General features: G+C 45.6%; 1 non-coding gene across 1 annotated transcript; it reads right to left on the bottom strand.

Moving 5' to 3' along the window:
* Positions 1-8967: 8967 nt before the first annotated feature.
* On the bottom strand, positions 8968-9102 carry LOC125123820 (small nucleolar RNA SNORA11). The gene has a single exon (XR_007134196.1). It is a non-coding gene; the product is annotated as a small nucleolar RNA SNORA11 (small nucleolar RNA).
* Positions 9103-15849: the final 6747 nt, after the last annotated feature.

Below are 15849 nucleotides of genomic sequence, written 5' to 3'. Positions count from 1 at the left end.
ATTTAAATAAGCCCTCATTGATCAGGGAGGGGCGAGGCATTCTGGGCTTTGTAGTCCGGCCCTGCAAGCGACAAAGGCGTGTTCATCAGGGGAGCGCAACTAATTAGCATCCGGGCTCAGATTGGCTGGATCGTGGACGAAATCAGAGGGGGGACCCATCCTCGCTTCAGCTATTTGAGTCCTTGGAGAGAAAAAGAAAAATAATTGTGTACTTACTAAAAACTAGAAGCTTCCGTAAAAGTTTTAGAAGAGTATAATTGGTAGCGTGCTCCAAAAATTACTTTTGTAAGGTTGATATCCGCGGAAGCCGGGAAGGAAAGTCTTTTCAGTGGGATATTTTGGCTCAAATTTTACATTAAAACAAAAACAAAAAACAAAAAAAACCCTGAAAAACAAAACGACAACAAAACAAACAAACAAACAAAAAAACACACACACACACACACACAAAAAACGAAGAAAAAACCTGGGATTTGACCCATGTCCCCTCCCATCTCCTTTTTCTTTGAAAGGTTTAAATTGAGTTTGAAGAATGGTGAATGCTGATATATTCAACCTTCCCACCTCATCTCAGCTCTTAAAGTGGCCTTCCAAATTTCCAAATTTCAGATTATCCCTTCACCACGATATATTTCCTTTAAATGCTAAATGATAAACTCCAGGATTTGTACTAACGAGATTTGGTTTATTGTCACGGTGCAGACCTTGGTTTTTAGTTTTTGGTTTTTTAATTTTAAAATGACTGGATACTAAATATAGAAAAGGCAGATTAAAAGCGAGTGTAGTCAGAGATAATATCGAAACAACAAACGGTTGCATTTTCCCCCCCAAGCCATAAATGTCTGATAACATCATTTTATTACTGAGAGATGATTCTCTTAAATCTCCCATGGAATCAGCAGTGGGCACTGCTGGAGTAACTGGGTGTTGCTAAAATAATCGTCATTGGAATTTTTTTGCAATATGGACTTTAATATAGAAAAGATGTATAGTTCAAAGTGATTACATCACCCTGACACCGGACGCCTGCAATTTTCTAAAATTGTGTGTGTGTAACATTATATATATTATGTATACGTATAATATGTATTATGTATATACATATATGTACTGTGTATATGTATATATTATATACATCTCTACAGTAAATCTCTATGTATTTTATTCTATTAACTGCCTTGCATGATGTAAATACTCAATAAATGTAGAATAAATGGTGAAAACTTCATCCAAGTCTTTGATTGGTGTTTCCCTAGTGCCTCTGGGCATGCGTCTCTCTTTAGCATTTACTTTATTGTAAGGAACTGTGCAAGTATAAACTCTTCTCCACATTTGTACATTGCATTTTCTTGATTAGTTATTCATCAGGTTCCCAGTGTGTAAAAATTTTTTGTAAGCTCATTGGGAATGCAAGCAAAACAGAATGCTAAGCTCATAAATATGTTCACCTGGGTGTTTGGACAACCCAAGGCAGAAAGTGAATCAGCTCGACCATCTTTTTGATATTCATGGTCATGAATAAAAACTTAGTGAAGAAAGGGAGGGTAACCTCCAATTTTTGAGTCTCTGAAAAAGCTGGGTGTTGTTTTATGTTAAGTTCCTTAAGCCAAAATAAGATAGAATTACAGTCAACAGCCAAGTTGGAAAGGTAAGAATTTGGCTGAATAATGCATGGAAGCCGTTTTGAATTCTCATACTGAGTAAAAAAGCCAATTAATGCCTGCCTTGCTCACTAATCTGCTTATATTCCCAACACCTTTCCCATGAAAGGAAGTGTGGCAGGAGATGTAATTTATCCATCTGAATGCATGTGCAGCAGGTTTACTGCTCAAGAAATGTTAGTGGTGTAAGGAAAACTTGAGGTAAAATATAGTTGTTTATATGTATTTATTTTAGTTGGTAATAGTGAAAACATGGTAGCCATTTCTGCTCATAACCAGGCAGTAAAACTGTGCCTCTTTAGCCTCCAAGTGATAATAATAATAATTGATTGAGCCCCTGGTAGGAGCCACAGATGGCATGAAATGCACAGTTTCTTGCTTCATCTACCAAGAGAGATCAGTACTGTTTTGTCCATTTTGAAAAAGAAGAAACTGAGGTTTCAGGACATGAAGGGACCTAATGAGGACGCGGATGAGTTCAACCCCTAAGTCTGACTCCAAAATTCTTCTATCACATCCGAATGCCTGTCATCCGGCTCTGGATGAATCTAGGCAAGACAGCTGAACAGGCGGAGATTGGGGCAAGAGAAAACTTATGTTAAGCCTGTCTTGAAAAATCTGGGGTCCGCAGAAATAACTCCTACAGATAAAGTCAAAGTCAAGTGTTCCTCAAAGAAAACCTTGCCACGAACATTATATCAAGAAAAGAAAGACACAGGAGTTCCCGTCATGGCACCGTGGTTAACAAATCCGACTAGGAACCATGAGGTTGCGGGTTCGATCCCTGGCCTTGCTCAGTGGGTTAAGGATCCGGTGTTGCCGTGAACCGTGGTGTAGGCTCAGATCCCATGTTGCTGTGGCTCTGGCATAGGCCGATGGCTACAGGTCCAATTAGACCCCTAGCCAGGGAACCTCCATTTGCTGCAAGAGCGGCCCAAGAAATGGCAAAAAGACAAAAAAACAAAAAAAAGAAAGAAAAGAAAAGAAAGACACAGTAAATGTTTTGACTCTTTGAATCTACCTCCCACTTATGAGCCGTAGCCAGGAGCTGGTACACCAGAGGTGAGGTCAGATGCTACAACAAAGGGGAGGGGTGAATGAAGCCCGAGGGGCACAAGGCCAGTCCCTAATCCAAGGTAAGTTTTGGATTATTCATATTCCATAAACAACTAAAACGCCTGGGTGGGATCAGCATTAGAAAAAAAAAAAAAAAGATTATTGTAAAGGATAGTATTAAACTTTTGAATGCCTTTTCTAAAATTTTTTTAATTTTTTTATTTTTAGGGAGAATTGCAATGATTTTTAATTTTTATTTATTTATATATTTATTTATTTTGCTTTTTAGGCCACACTCGCGGCATATGGAGGTTCCCAGGCTCAGGATCAAATCGGAGCTGGGTTGCTGCCGGCCTACACCACAGCCAAAGCAATGCCAGATCCGAGCCTTGTCTGTGACCTACACCACAACTCGTGGCAATGCCGGATCCTTAACCCACTGAGCAAGGCCAGGGATCGAACTTGCAACCCCATGGTTCCTAGTTGGATTGTCTTCGATGCCCGAGACGGGAACTCCTTGATTGCCTTTGTTAGGAGACTGGGTTTATGAATAATCCGGTTCTTCTCACTGTTTGTCCCAGGCAGAAATTGCCGGAAACTGACTTGGTTACATCTTCCCCTAAATCTATAAACACTGAGGCTTTACTGTGTCTAAGGGCCTTTGGGATACAAAATCCCAGTTTCTCCTCGTTAAAATCCTTTTTGATTCCCATTTCATGGACTGGGAAACAAACTCGAAGCTTCCATTCAGCGCCTGTGGGTGCTCATGGTCGGTCGTAGGCTGATGGTATGAACTCGGAATCTTTCTGGCTTAAGGGTACAGGTCTCCAGGGTGCTCAGACCTTCCAACACCGCCCCCCAAATCCCACCTCTGCTCTCTTCTGCGAGGAATTTTCTTCCCTTCTACTCTTTGCCTCTCTTCACTTGCCGATTTCTACTAAGCCTCCAGTCTCAAAGTTTTCTCCCTAAAACCGGCTTTCTCTCACCCAAATTAGAACAATCTCACCTATTAGTGTCTGTCTTCGAGAAGCCATTTCTTTCCTTTTATAGCGTAGTTATAGCATTATAGATTGAATTGTATATGCATTTATCGCTTGTTTTTCACACCGCAGGCTCCACAAGGGCAGACACCTTCACCACAATGTCCCTAGCCCTTGGCCATGCGTAATTAGAACTCAAAAGTCACAATAAGTAATCCTGAAAAAATGAATCATGGATGAATGATTTTGGAGGCCTAATTATAAACAGAGTATTGAAAGGTAATTACAGGAGATTCCTGGTGGCTCAGTGGGTTAAAGATACGGCATTGTCACTGCTATGGCTCAGATCACTGCTGTGGCATGAGTTTGAACCCTAGCCTAGGAACTTCAGCATGCTGCGGGTGCAGCCCAACAATAAAAATAAAAAAATAAAATTAAAAGGCAATCACTCTTATTGGAAATGTACAATGGCGCAACCATTGTGGAAAGTTGTGTGTCGGTTTCTTTAAAATCTAAGCGTGGAATTACTGTATGATCCAGCATTTCCACTTCTGGCTATATATCCCAAAGAATTGAAAGCAGGGGCATCAAGAAATACTTTTTCACCCACATATTCACAGCAGCATTACTCACAGTAGCTCAATGGTGGACACAACCCAAGAGTCCATCCACAAATGAATGGATAAACAAAATATGGTGTGTACATACAATGGAATATTATTTAGCCTTTAAAAAAAAGAGGAGCGCCCTTTGTGGCTCAGCGGTAACGAACCCAACTAGTATCTATGAGGAGGTGGTTCAATCCCTGGCCGTGGATTAAGGATCCAGCATTGTAGTGAGCTGTGGTGTAGGCTGGCAGCTGTAGCTCCTATACCACCCGGAAGGAAGGAAGGAATTCTGACTCACCTGGATGAGCCTTGAAGACATTCTGCTAAGAGAAATAAGCTAATCACAAAAAGACAAATACGGTACGATACCAGTCAAATTCTTAGACACAGAAAGTAGAAGGGTGATTGGCAGGGGCTGGGGGAGGGGGAAGTGGGGAGTTACTGTTTAATGGGTATGGAGTTTCAGTTTTACAAGATGGAAAGAGTTCTGGAGATTACACAATAATGAGAATGTTCTTCATACCACTGAAGAGCACTCAAAGATGGTGAAGAGGGTAACATTTTACATTGTGTGTCTTTTACCACAATTGGGAAAAAGGCAATTACAAAGTGATGGTTGCCCAACTATGCACATTTATTAAAAATCGCTGCGGGAGTTCCAATCGCGGCTCAGCAGAAATCAATCTGATTTGTATCCATGAGGACACAGGTTCAATCCCTGGCCTCGATCAGTGGGTTAAGGATCTGGCATTGCCATGAGCTGTGGTGTAGGTTGCAGATGCGGCTCGGATCCCGCGTTGCTGTGGCTGTGGCTGTGGCTGTGGTATAGGCCAGCAGCTACAGCTCCGATTAGACCCTGAGTCTGGGAACTTCCATGTACCTCGGGTGCAGCCCTAAAAAAAAAGACCAAAAAAAAAAATCGCTGAAGTGTACACTTACAAAGGGTGAATTTCTTTTTTCTTTTTTTTTTTTGGTCTTTTTAGGGCTGCACCCATGACATATGGAGGTTCCCAGGCTAGGGGTCAAATCAGAGCTACAGCTGCCGGCTGACACCACAGCCGAAGCAACACGGGAACCAAACCACATCTGCAACCTACACCACAGCTCACAGCAATGCCAGAGCTTATCCCACTGATCGAGGCCAGGGATCGAAACTGTGTCCTCATGGATATGAATCAGATTCATTTCTGCTGAGCTATGATGGGAACACCAAAAGGAGTGAATCTTATATGTAGAGCATATCTAAACGAAGCTGTTTTTAAGAAGGTGATTAGACATTTGGTTGTCCCTATGATTGAAACGGGCTATAATTACGTGCGTGTGCGGGTTGTTTGTTTTTTCCTATGTGGGATTCCCGGCATCTTAAGTTTGAAAAGACGGAACTGGCAAGGCTGGCATCCATAGATCACGGTCTGCAACTGCAAAAGTACTGGCCTTTCGAGTCTCTAATTATTCATGCCAGGAAATGGCCAAGGGGACCAATGGATGTGGTAGCTGCTGCTGCTTTAATTTGGGAAATTAAGTTTGGATTCGGGAAATATAAAGAGTGGTTTTTTCTCAACATGGACCAACCTCTTGGAGGCTATGGACTTTCATCGATTTGATATCTGCCTGCCTCAAAGAGAAGGCTTTATATGTCTGGAAATAACTGTTCAAATCTAGAGATTTAGAAGTTGAGCTAAAATTGCTTCAGAAATCATGCTTGTAATTCACTAGGAGTGCTTTATTATGGGGCCAAATGTCCACTTTTCTGAGTGTCCTGGCCCAAAGCCCTTCCATTGGAATGATTTATAATTGCAAAGTCTGGCTAATTGCAATAATCACCACTTAACTGATGATATGCCCCCCCCTTTTTGATATCTCTCTGCTTGTTGCCATTTTATCAATCCCAAATTGGTATTGAACAATTTCTAGCTCTAATTAGTCTTTCCCATTAATATATCTGCTAATATATTGACGCCCACACTGTGTATTCAAAAAAAAGAAAGAAAGAAAGAAAAGAAATAAAAAAACATATAACTATTCCAGCAAGTTCATTAAAACGGGACTGAAATGGAATTCCCGTTGTGACTCAGTGGTTAACGAACCTGTCTAGTATCCATGAGGATGTGGGTTCGATCCCTGGCCTCGCTCAGCGGGCTAAGGATCCAGTGTTGCCATGAGCTGTGGTGGAGGTCGCAGATGTGGCTCAGATCTGGTGTGGCTGTGGCTGTGGCGTACGCTGGCAGCTGTAGCTCTGATTCGACCCCTAGCCTAGGAACCTCCATGTGCCGTGGGTGCGGCCCTAAAAAGGCAAAGGACAAAGCCAACAAACAAAACAAGCAAACAAACAAAAAAACCCAGGACTGTATTGTCAGAAATGAGAATTTCTCCTACAGTTTCTTCTGTTGAAGAGGAGAAGGACTAGGAATGAAAAAGTTGACGGAACTGGGTTTTTCTGTCCCTTGGTCTCTTGACCCGCTCCCTAGCCATGCTGGTCTTTAGGTCAATCTGTGGCACTCACAGGCTCTAGAGAATGTTGATTCCCTGAGTCCAAGCCAGTGGTCCTCAGTGGGGGGTGATTTTACCTCCTCCCCCACCAGGGGACGTTTGGTGAGAGTGCTACTGTTATGTCGTGGGTAGAGGCCAGGGATCAGGCTAACATCCTACAGTGCCCAGGACCCAAAGTGTCAACAGGGCTGAAGCTGAGAAATGGGTCCTTACGGCTAAGGATTTCGAGGCCATATTAGCATCTACCTAATCCTTTTTTTTTTGTTTGTTTTCAATAGTAAAATACTTTCTAATAAAACAAAGTGCTAATCACAATCAAATCCTCTTATCTTCTATAGAGAACAAACTCGGGGTTACGAGTTGGGGAGGGGATGAAGGAGGGGGAATAGAAGAGGAGGGGGTTAAGAGGTACAAACTATTATGAATAAAATAAACTACAAGGACATACTGTACAACGGGGGGGGGTACCTTTAAAAACTGTGAATCACTGCATTGTACACCTGTAACTTGTATAATATTGTCCATCAACTACACTTCAAAAACAAAAAAACCCAAACCCTGTAATCTTCTCCAGGGGTGCCTTGTTAACCTCCCCCCCGACCCCCACCCCCCCTGGGGTGGGGGGGCGAGGGGCTAAATCAAATCCCCGCTTTCTGGCCTTTTCTCTCAAAGACTGTACAGTCTCATCTTCACTTGTGGGGGTAATGTGAGTAATTTCTCTGCTGCTTCTGCAGATGGAAGATAACATTCTAGCGAATTTTCCTCTGATGTCTCTTCCATGACTACCATAACTTTTATAGCGTCGAGATCAACTGGAAAATACCTTTGGGGGTTCTGTTCATTTCCCTTGGACGGGATACCCCAAGTCTCCTCTGCCTCACGCAACACAAGTCTTCGTCAATGTGTTTTGTTTTGTCATTTTTCACTGTGGCTGAACCTTTCGTTTAGTTCACTCATCCCGATAGACATTTTTGCGTTGTTCTTACGACAGGTGACATGTCAGTGAACTACCAGTTCACACAGCGGTGTGCAAATTTTGGATTTCTTTTCTTAAGACCGCACGTCCTGAATCTTGCATTCACAACCCTTCAGAAGCTTTTCCAAAAACACTCCCTTCTTCCTTTATGGGCTCTTGTGCAAGACATGAGCCTCGGAAATGTGAGTGATCGAGCTGAGAGGGTAAAACCATAAACACGCTTATCAGGACATTCGCATATTTCGTAACTGGACAGGAGAAATGTATAGATTTTCAAAAACAAGTTGAAGGTTCAATTGATTGAACAATTTTTCCGCTCCAAATGCATTCCGTAGCCCTCCCATGGGTAGCGGTGCGGATTCATTCTTTCAACGTCTCTGTATTGGCCCCCACGATCTTTCCTAAAAATTTTCTTGCGCTCTGCCAGTTTTTGATTATCTACCAGACACACACCCTGCCGCCGCCTCCTCCTCAAAAAGTCCCTCTTCTGAACTTGTCTTTTAAAAAACATCACTGAGGAGGCACTTCTGCAAATTTACTTCGAGCGTTCTTTATTATAACAAACCTGGAAGAGCTAAAAGCCCAGCACATGGGAAAGCGGGCTGTCATAAATATCTATCTGTCATTGCAATATAAATTACAACTGAAAATAAACTTGTCAGAGAACTCTGCCCCCCACACAAAAAGTGAGATGGCTAGAGCCAGGCAATTAAGAATGTTAATTGGCACGGAGAGCAAAGCAAAGGAGAGGCATTGTTAGGATGACTGGTCTATAAACACCTACATGGATTTTGTGAAAGGATCATCTTTTGACCATGAAAGGGAATATAAAATGTCCCTGTCTTTGTCTGAGTGTGTGGAGAGATTTTAACTTCTTTTCTCCGCTCCGACTGCCAGATCCACAAATGACCTGGCTCTGGTGTGGCTACAAAGACAGACGGCGATGAAGCCGTGACAGGGAGAGGAAGCGGGACAAGCAAAAAGAGCAGAAGGAAGCAGAGGCTGAAGAAGCAAAGTACGAGGGGGAGGTGATAAAGGAAGAGGAAGAAATCAAGTCACCGACAGAGAAGGAACCCAACGCCTGGGAAACAGAACTAGAGTTAATTAAGCCCAGGGAGGAACAAGAAAGTATTCATCTCGTTTTTGCCCCCCAGGTGACAAGAAAGTTCCTTTCTTTCGGTTGGTTGGTTGGTTTCCCATGTTGGGTATTTGCTTATAGATAGGCCATGCGTTTTGGGCCCCTTGTCACAGTGAACCCAGCTTCCCACTGGGTGTGTTGTAAACAGAGGAGCCATTTCTTCAGCCCCCCACCCCCGGTCTGAGCACGCCCCTCAAAGTTCAGTTTCTTAAACGTGGCAACATGGACAAGTCCAGGTAGGGGGTCTTGCCTTGGTGATTTCCCTCCAAGCATCTCAATCTCTCCATACCTGCTTCCTTCCCCAGGAAAGGGGGAGACTCATCTCCACGTGGGGCATCACCTCGAAAATTAGAAATGATTTTCCTAAGGCCTCTGGCCTGTGATTGTTGGTGTTCAAGAAACATGGACCCCCTTCCTCCTAGAGCAGGAATATTTATCTAAGGTTTCTCAGAATATTAAGTAGATCTGCAACATCCAGGATACTTTGAAGGTCAGGAGGTGTTTCCTGGACCATTCATTCATTCATTCATTCACTTTTCAGAGCCACACCCTTGGCATGTGGAGGTTCCCAGGCTAAGGGTCGAATCAGAGATACACCTGCCGCCTACACCACAGCCACAGCGACGCAGGATCTGAGCCGTGTCTGTGACCTACACCACAGCTCACGGCAATGCCGGATCCTTAACCCACTGAGCGAGGCCAGGGATCGAACCCAAAACCTCATGGTTCCTAGTTGGATTCGTTTCCGCTGCGCCACAAGAGGAACTCCTGGGTGCTGAGAATTTTAAGATGAAGAACTCAAGTGGTCACAGTCTAAAATGAACCCCCAAAGGAGGTACCTTGGGGCTCAGCAGGTTAAGGATCTAGCGTTGTTGCTGCTATGGCTCTGGTTGCAGCTGTAACACAGGTTTGTCAGTCCTTGGCCTGAGAACTTCCACATGCCCTAGGGCCCAGCCAAAAAAACAACAAAAAAAGAACGAACGTCACCACTATTGGGTCAGGCAAAAACGGTGGTCTAGGGCACATGGACTCTGCCTAGTGTGGGGCTGGGGTGGGATGAAGTTGTGAGAGGCGTAGCGGAGGATGCATCACCTTCTGGACCAGTCACTCCATGACAGAAGGGGCCCTGGTCACCTCACTGCATAAACAAATACCTTTAATATGTGTCACCTAGGAGTGAATGCTATGGAGACAGTGAAAGCGGGGGTAGAGAGCGTCAGAGGATGCTTTTTTGTGGCGTGATGAGGAAAGACCTCACTGATAAGAAGACATGTGAGCGGAGACATGAAGGAGGCGAGCGAGAGAGCCACACCAGCGTCTGTGGGAAGAGCATTCCTGGCAGAGGCAACGGCCAGTGCAAAGGCCCTGCGGCAGGAATGGGTTTGACATGTTTGGAGAACTTTCAAAAGGCCACTGGGGCTGGAGTGGGGTGAATGAGAAGGAAGGGAATGAACACACGACACGGATGGCCTTCGAGATCTCGACTGTAGGCGTCTTCTTTTCTTTTTTTTTGGCTGCACCTGCAGTGTATTGAAGTTCCCAGGACAGGGATTGAACCTGTGCCGCAGCTTCCGCAACGATGGAGCCTTAACCCGCTCCACCACAAGGGAACTTCCATGACTCTAGTTTTTTTCTTTTTTTAAAATATTTTTTCTTATAGTTGATTTACGATGTTCTGTCAATTTCTGCTGTCTAGCCAAGTGACCCAGTTGTTTATGTATACATATACATACATACATATATATACATATGTATATATACATCCTTTTTCTCATATTATTATTATTTGGGGGGTGGTACCCCTGCAGCACATGGAAGTTCCCAGGGTAGGGGGTGAATCGGAGCTGCCACTGCCAGCCTACACCACAGCCACAGCAACACCAGATCTGAGCCGAGACTGTGACCGACATTGCAGCCTGCAGCAACACCAGATCCTGAACCCACCGAGCAAGGCTAAGGGTCAAATCCACATCCTCATGGACACTAGTCGTGTTCGTTACCACTGAGCCACAATGGGAACTCCATTTCTCGTATTATCTATCATCATGTTCTATCACCAAGTGATTGGATATAGTTCCCTGTGCCATGACTCTAGTTTTTTTTTTCCCCAATCAAAAAAAAAAAAAAAAAAGGAGTTCCTGTCATGGCGCAGTGGTTAACGAATCCGACTAGGAACCATGAGGTCGAGGGTTCAATCCCTGGCCTTGCTCAGTGGGTTAAGGATCTGGCGTTGCCGTGAGCTGTGGTGTAGGTTGCAGACTCAGCTCAGATCCCGAGTTGCTGTGGCTCTGGCGTAGGCTGGTGGCTACAGCTCTGGTTGGACCCCTGGCCTGGGAACCTCCACATGCCGCTGGAGTGGCCCTAGGAAAGTAAAAAAAAAGACAAAACCAAAAAACAAAACCAAAAAAAACCAGGAGTTCCTGTCACAGCTCAGTGGTTAAAGAATCCGTCTAGGAACCATGAGGTTTGCCCAAGAAATGGCAAAAAGACAAACAAACAAAACCTGTGGTAAAAAGTACATAACATGTAGCATCTTCATAACCGTAAATCGCACAGATCAGCAGTATTAACTGCGCTTACACAGATGTGCAACCACCCGTCCATCTCCATCACTATTTTCCTCTTGCAAAACTGAAACTCCACATCCATCAAATAACAACTCCATTTTTCTTTCAACCCAGGCCCTGGCAACCACCTTCTACTTTCTTTGTTTTTTGTCTTTTTAGGGCCGCACCCACGGCATATGGAGGTTCCCAGGCTAGGGGTTGAATTGGAGGTACAGCTGCCAGCCTCCACCACAGCCACAGCAACGCCATGTCTGAGCTGCATGTGCGACCTACACCACAGCTCACGGCTGCCACGCTGGATCCTTAACCCACTGAGGGAGACCAGGGATTGAACCCACACCCTCATAGATGCTAGTCAGGTTAGTTAACCACTGAGCCACGATGGGAACTCCATCTACTTTCTGTCTGCGCATTTGATTGCTCTGGGTGCTTCACTCAAGTGGGATCATACAGTTATTTGTCTTTTTGTGACTGGCTTATTTCAATTAGCATAATATCCCCAGGTTCATCCATAGGGTAGCAAGGATCCGAATTTCTTTCATTTTTAAGGGGATATTATTATTATTATTGTATGCGTGTATCACATTTTTGCATATAGATGCACCTATCAGTAAACATTTGGGTTTCTTCCACCTTTAGCCATTGTGAATAAGGCTCCTATGAATGTGGGTATATAAATATCTCTTCTGATCTGATCCCTGGCCCGGGAACTCCATATGCCATGCGGTGGCCAAAACAAAAACAAAAACAAAACAAAAAAACCTGGGCTTTCAAGTCTTAGCGGTATATACCCAGAAGTGGAATTGCTGGACCATATGGTAATTCTATTTTTATTTTTTATTTTTTTTCATTTTAGGGCCACACGTGCAGCATATGGACGTTCCCAAGCTAGGGGTTGAATCTGAGCTACAGCTGCCAGCCTACACCACAGCTACAGCAATGCCAGATCTGAGCTGCGTCTGTGACCTCCACCACAGCTCATGGCAACGACGGATCCTTAACCCACTGAGGGGGGCCAGGGATCAAAACTGCATCCTCATGGATACCGGTCAGGTTTGTTACTACTGAGCCACAACGGGAACTCCAATGACTCCTAGATTTTTTTAACCTGAACACCTGGGTGGAAACAAGTGCCGTGTACAGAAATAGGGAAGTCTGGAGGACGTCAACATGGCGTGTGCGTGCGTGCGTGCGTGCGTGTGTGTGTGTGTGTGTGTTGGGGGGAGGGGTGTTCATTGTTCACTCGGCACTTGTTACAATGGACACGCCATTTGTAGATTCAGGTGGAAAGATTAAACCAGGACTTGGATAGAGCTGTCTGGAGTTCAGGGGTGAGGCCCAGGCCACTGAGACATCAGCATGGGTAAGATCGTCCTTGACGCCTTGGGACTGGTTGTGATCATGTAGGCAGTGACGGGAGAGGCAGGAACAAGGGCGAAGATGAAGCCTGCGGAACTTTGGGGTTTAAAAGGGGGAAGTTGAGGAGTTCCTGTCATGGCTCAGCGGTTAACAAACCTGACTAGCATCCATGAGCCCTGGCCTCGCTCAGTGGCTTAAGGATCCGACGTTGCCGTGAGCTGTGGTGTAGGTCGCAGATGCAGCTCGGATCCTATGTTGCTGTGGCTGTGGTGTAGACCAGCAGCTACAGCTCTGAACCTCCATATGTCATGGGTGAGGCTCTAAAAAGCTGCTGGCTGGCCTGGGCAACACAGAGACGGCCAGTCACCAAGAGAGACTCCAAGAAGGCCCAGGGGCAAAAGCTGATGGGAAAGGGTTGGAAAGAAGTGGGGGGAGGTGGTGAGTAGAGTGAACCCTTTGGAAGATGTTTCCTGGTGAACGGGGGAGTGGGGGGTGGGGGGTGTGTGTGGCAGAGCTTCAGAGCGAATGTGAGTTTAAGCGAGATATTACAGCAGGTGTTGGATGACCAGGGGAAGAGGCGTCCTCGATAATGGGAACAGGAGAGAAAGGAAAAATTACAGAGCAGTGATCTTGGAAGGTGGGGAAGGCTAAGGTGCTGGCTTAGGATATGGGACCATGGAGTTGGCCCATAACCGCGGAGAGGGAGAATATTTGGGTCAGGAGAAGTGGGCTGATTGAACTTGGGAATGAGGGGACGTCCTCCACCGACAGACTCCATGTCACGGAGACGAGAAACAAGGGGCAGGAGGGAAGCGAGCGGTGAGTCGGAGGAGAGAAAAGAGGGGTAGAGCTTCCACGAGAGACGGAGGTGCCTGGGAGAGGGAGCTGGGGCGGGTGGCCACTGGACGGTGGCGGGTGTCTGAGAAGCCCGTCCTTGGTTGTGAGATTTCCCAGCCTTCTTTAGCTGTTCCCATACAGGTGCAGAATGGGCAAAGGGCTGGATTCCCTGAGAACGGGGTTTTAGCCAAGCAAGTCCACAAAGAGAGCAGGGGCATCCGGGGTCAAGGTGAAGGGTATCATGATGGTCCAGAGAACCCGAGCCTCATAGCAGGGGAAGCAGGTGTAGGGAAGGGAAATGAGAGGCAGTCAATGGGGAGGTTATGGACTCGGGGGCCCGAGGAGCTAGAAGAGTACCAAGTGATGGTTGGAGAGAGAGATGCTTGCTCTTGAGCTGCTGGAGGAGATGTGGTTAGTGGCAATGAGGAGAGTCTGAGCTCGGGCGGGGGTGTGGACCAGATCCCCACCGGAGGGGCGGGCCAGGAAGGGAGCAGCTGGGAATCAAAAGGTTCTCCATAGATATGGAAACTGTCAGGAAGCATTGCAGGTGAGTGAAATCCTGAGTCAGGTAACAAAATCTTCAAAAGCTGAGCAGCAGGGGCTCTGGGGTCTGCAGAGGATGCTGTGAGGCGGGGCTGTGGATAGGGAATCCTGAATGGTTTGAGGAGAGGAGAGGCAATGAGCTGCAGGGGGACGGGGTGTCAGAAGGAAAGAGCCACCCCCTGTGGGGGCTGGAGGGGAGGCTGTGTCCCCTGGGAGAACCCAGGGTCAGGCAGAGCAAAATGACACAGGGATATTTCAAGAAAAGGGTGAAGATAAAGGAGATTCTTGCCACGAAGGATCGGAAGGCCCTGGGGAAGGATGGGGCTGGAGAGTGGGGCGAGAAGCGCCTGGGTTTAGGGACTCAGTTATTTAGGGCCGGGCACTGTCCGAACCACCGCCCTAACCACTGGGCATGTATTTCATCATTCACCCCATGGGCAGTTACGACTCCTATCATACCTATTTTCCAGGGGAGCACATTGAGGTACAGGAAGGTAAATGACTTGCCCAAGGTCTCACAGGCATAGGCCAACTTTCGTTTTTAATTTTCTTTTTTTTTTTTTTGGACTTTTTAAGGCCAAACCCGTGGCATATGGAGGTTCCCAGCCTAGGGGTCCAACCGGAGCTGTAACTACTGGCCTACATCAGAGCCACAGCAACACCAGATCTGAGCCGAGTTTGAGACCTACATCACAGCTCACAGCAATGCCAGATCCTTAACCCACTGAGCAAGGCCAGGGATCGAACCCACAACCTCATGGTTCCTAGTCAGGTTCATTACCCACGGAGCCACGATGGGAACTTCAGGCCAAATTTCAGAACTAAGCAAACTCCTCAGGACTTTATAAGGCGTCAGCAAACCACAGACCGAAGCCCAAACCCAGCCTGCTGTTTGGTTTTGCGTGACCTGTGGACTAACAACGGGCTGTGCAGGGGGCCATTCGCCATCGCCTTGAGGATACAAAATTTTTACTTTATTTTTTTATTTTTTGGCTGTGCCCATGACATGCGGAAGTGCCCTGGCCAGGGACTGAACCCGAGCCACAGCAGTGACAACACCAGGTCCTTAACCCTCTGAGCCACTGGGGAACTCCCAGAACATTTACTTTAAACTCCAAGCAAGCAAAATGTTAGCCTCCAAAGGAATTGCATTTTTCTTATTCATAGACCTATATTGAAAAAAACTACAATCAAGTATTGTTATTATATTTTGAAGTTTGTCAATAGAAAATTTATTTTCTCTCGTGTGTTTGCCTCAAACACTTATTATCCTCAGGTTTGCCTCTCAGTTCCCAAAACCTAAACATCTTTTTGTTTTCTTTGGCTGTGCCCATGGCACATGGAAGTTCCCGGGCCAGGGATTGAACCCTCGCCATAGCAGTGACCTGAGGTGCTCCGGGTGACACCACCAGATCCTTTAACTGCTGGGCCACCAAGGAACTCTCTAAAGTATGTCTGATAATGGAAAAAAAAATGTTTTTAATCATTTTAAAAGTTAATAAAACGATGACTATCCAAGAAAAAAAAAAATTCTATCTGGTCCTTTATGAGACATTGCTTGCCAAGCTCTGGATTCTATTCACATCTTTCTCGTGGAGGAAATACTGAGCCACGTTAGTCCTTATTGTTGATGC

This window comes from Phacochoerus africanus, chromosome 3 (assembly GCF_016906955.1).
Source record: "Phacochoerus africanus isolate WHEZ1 chromosome 3, ROS_Pafr_v1, whole genome shotgun sequence".
NCBI lineage: Eukaryota > Metazoa > Chordata > Mammalia > Artiodactyla > Suidae > Phacochoerus > Phacochoerus africanus.
The sequence above is the reverse complement of the archived record's forward strand: the minus strand, read 5'-3'. Positions and strand labels throughout refer to the sequence as shown.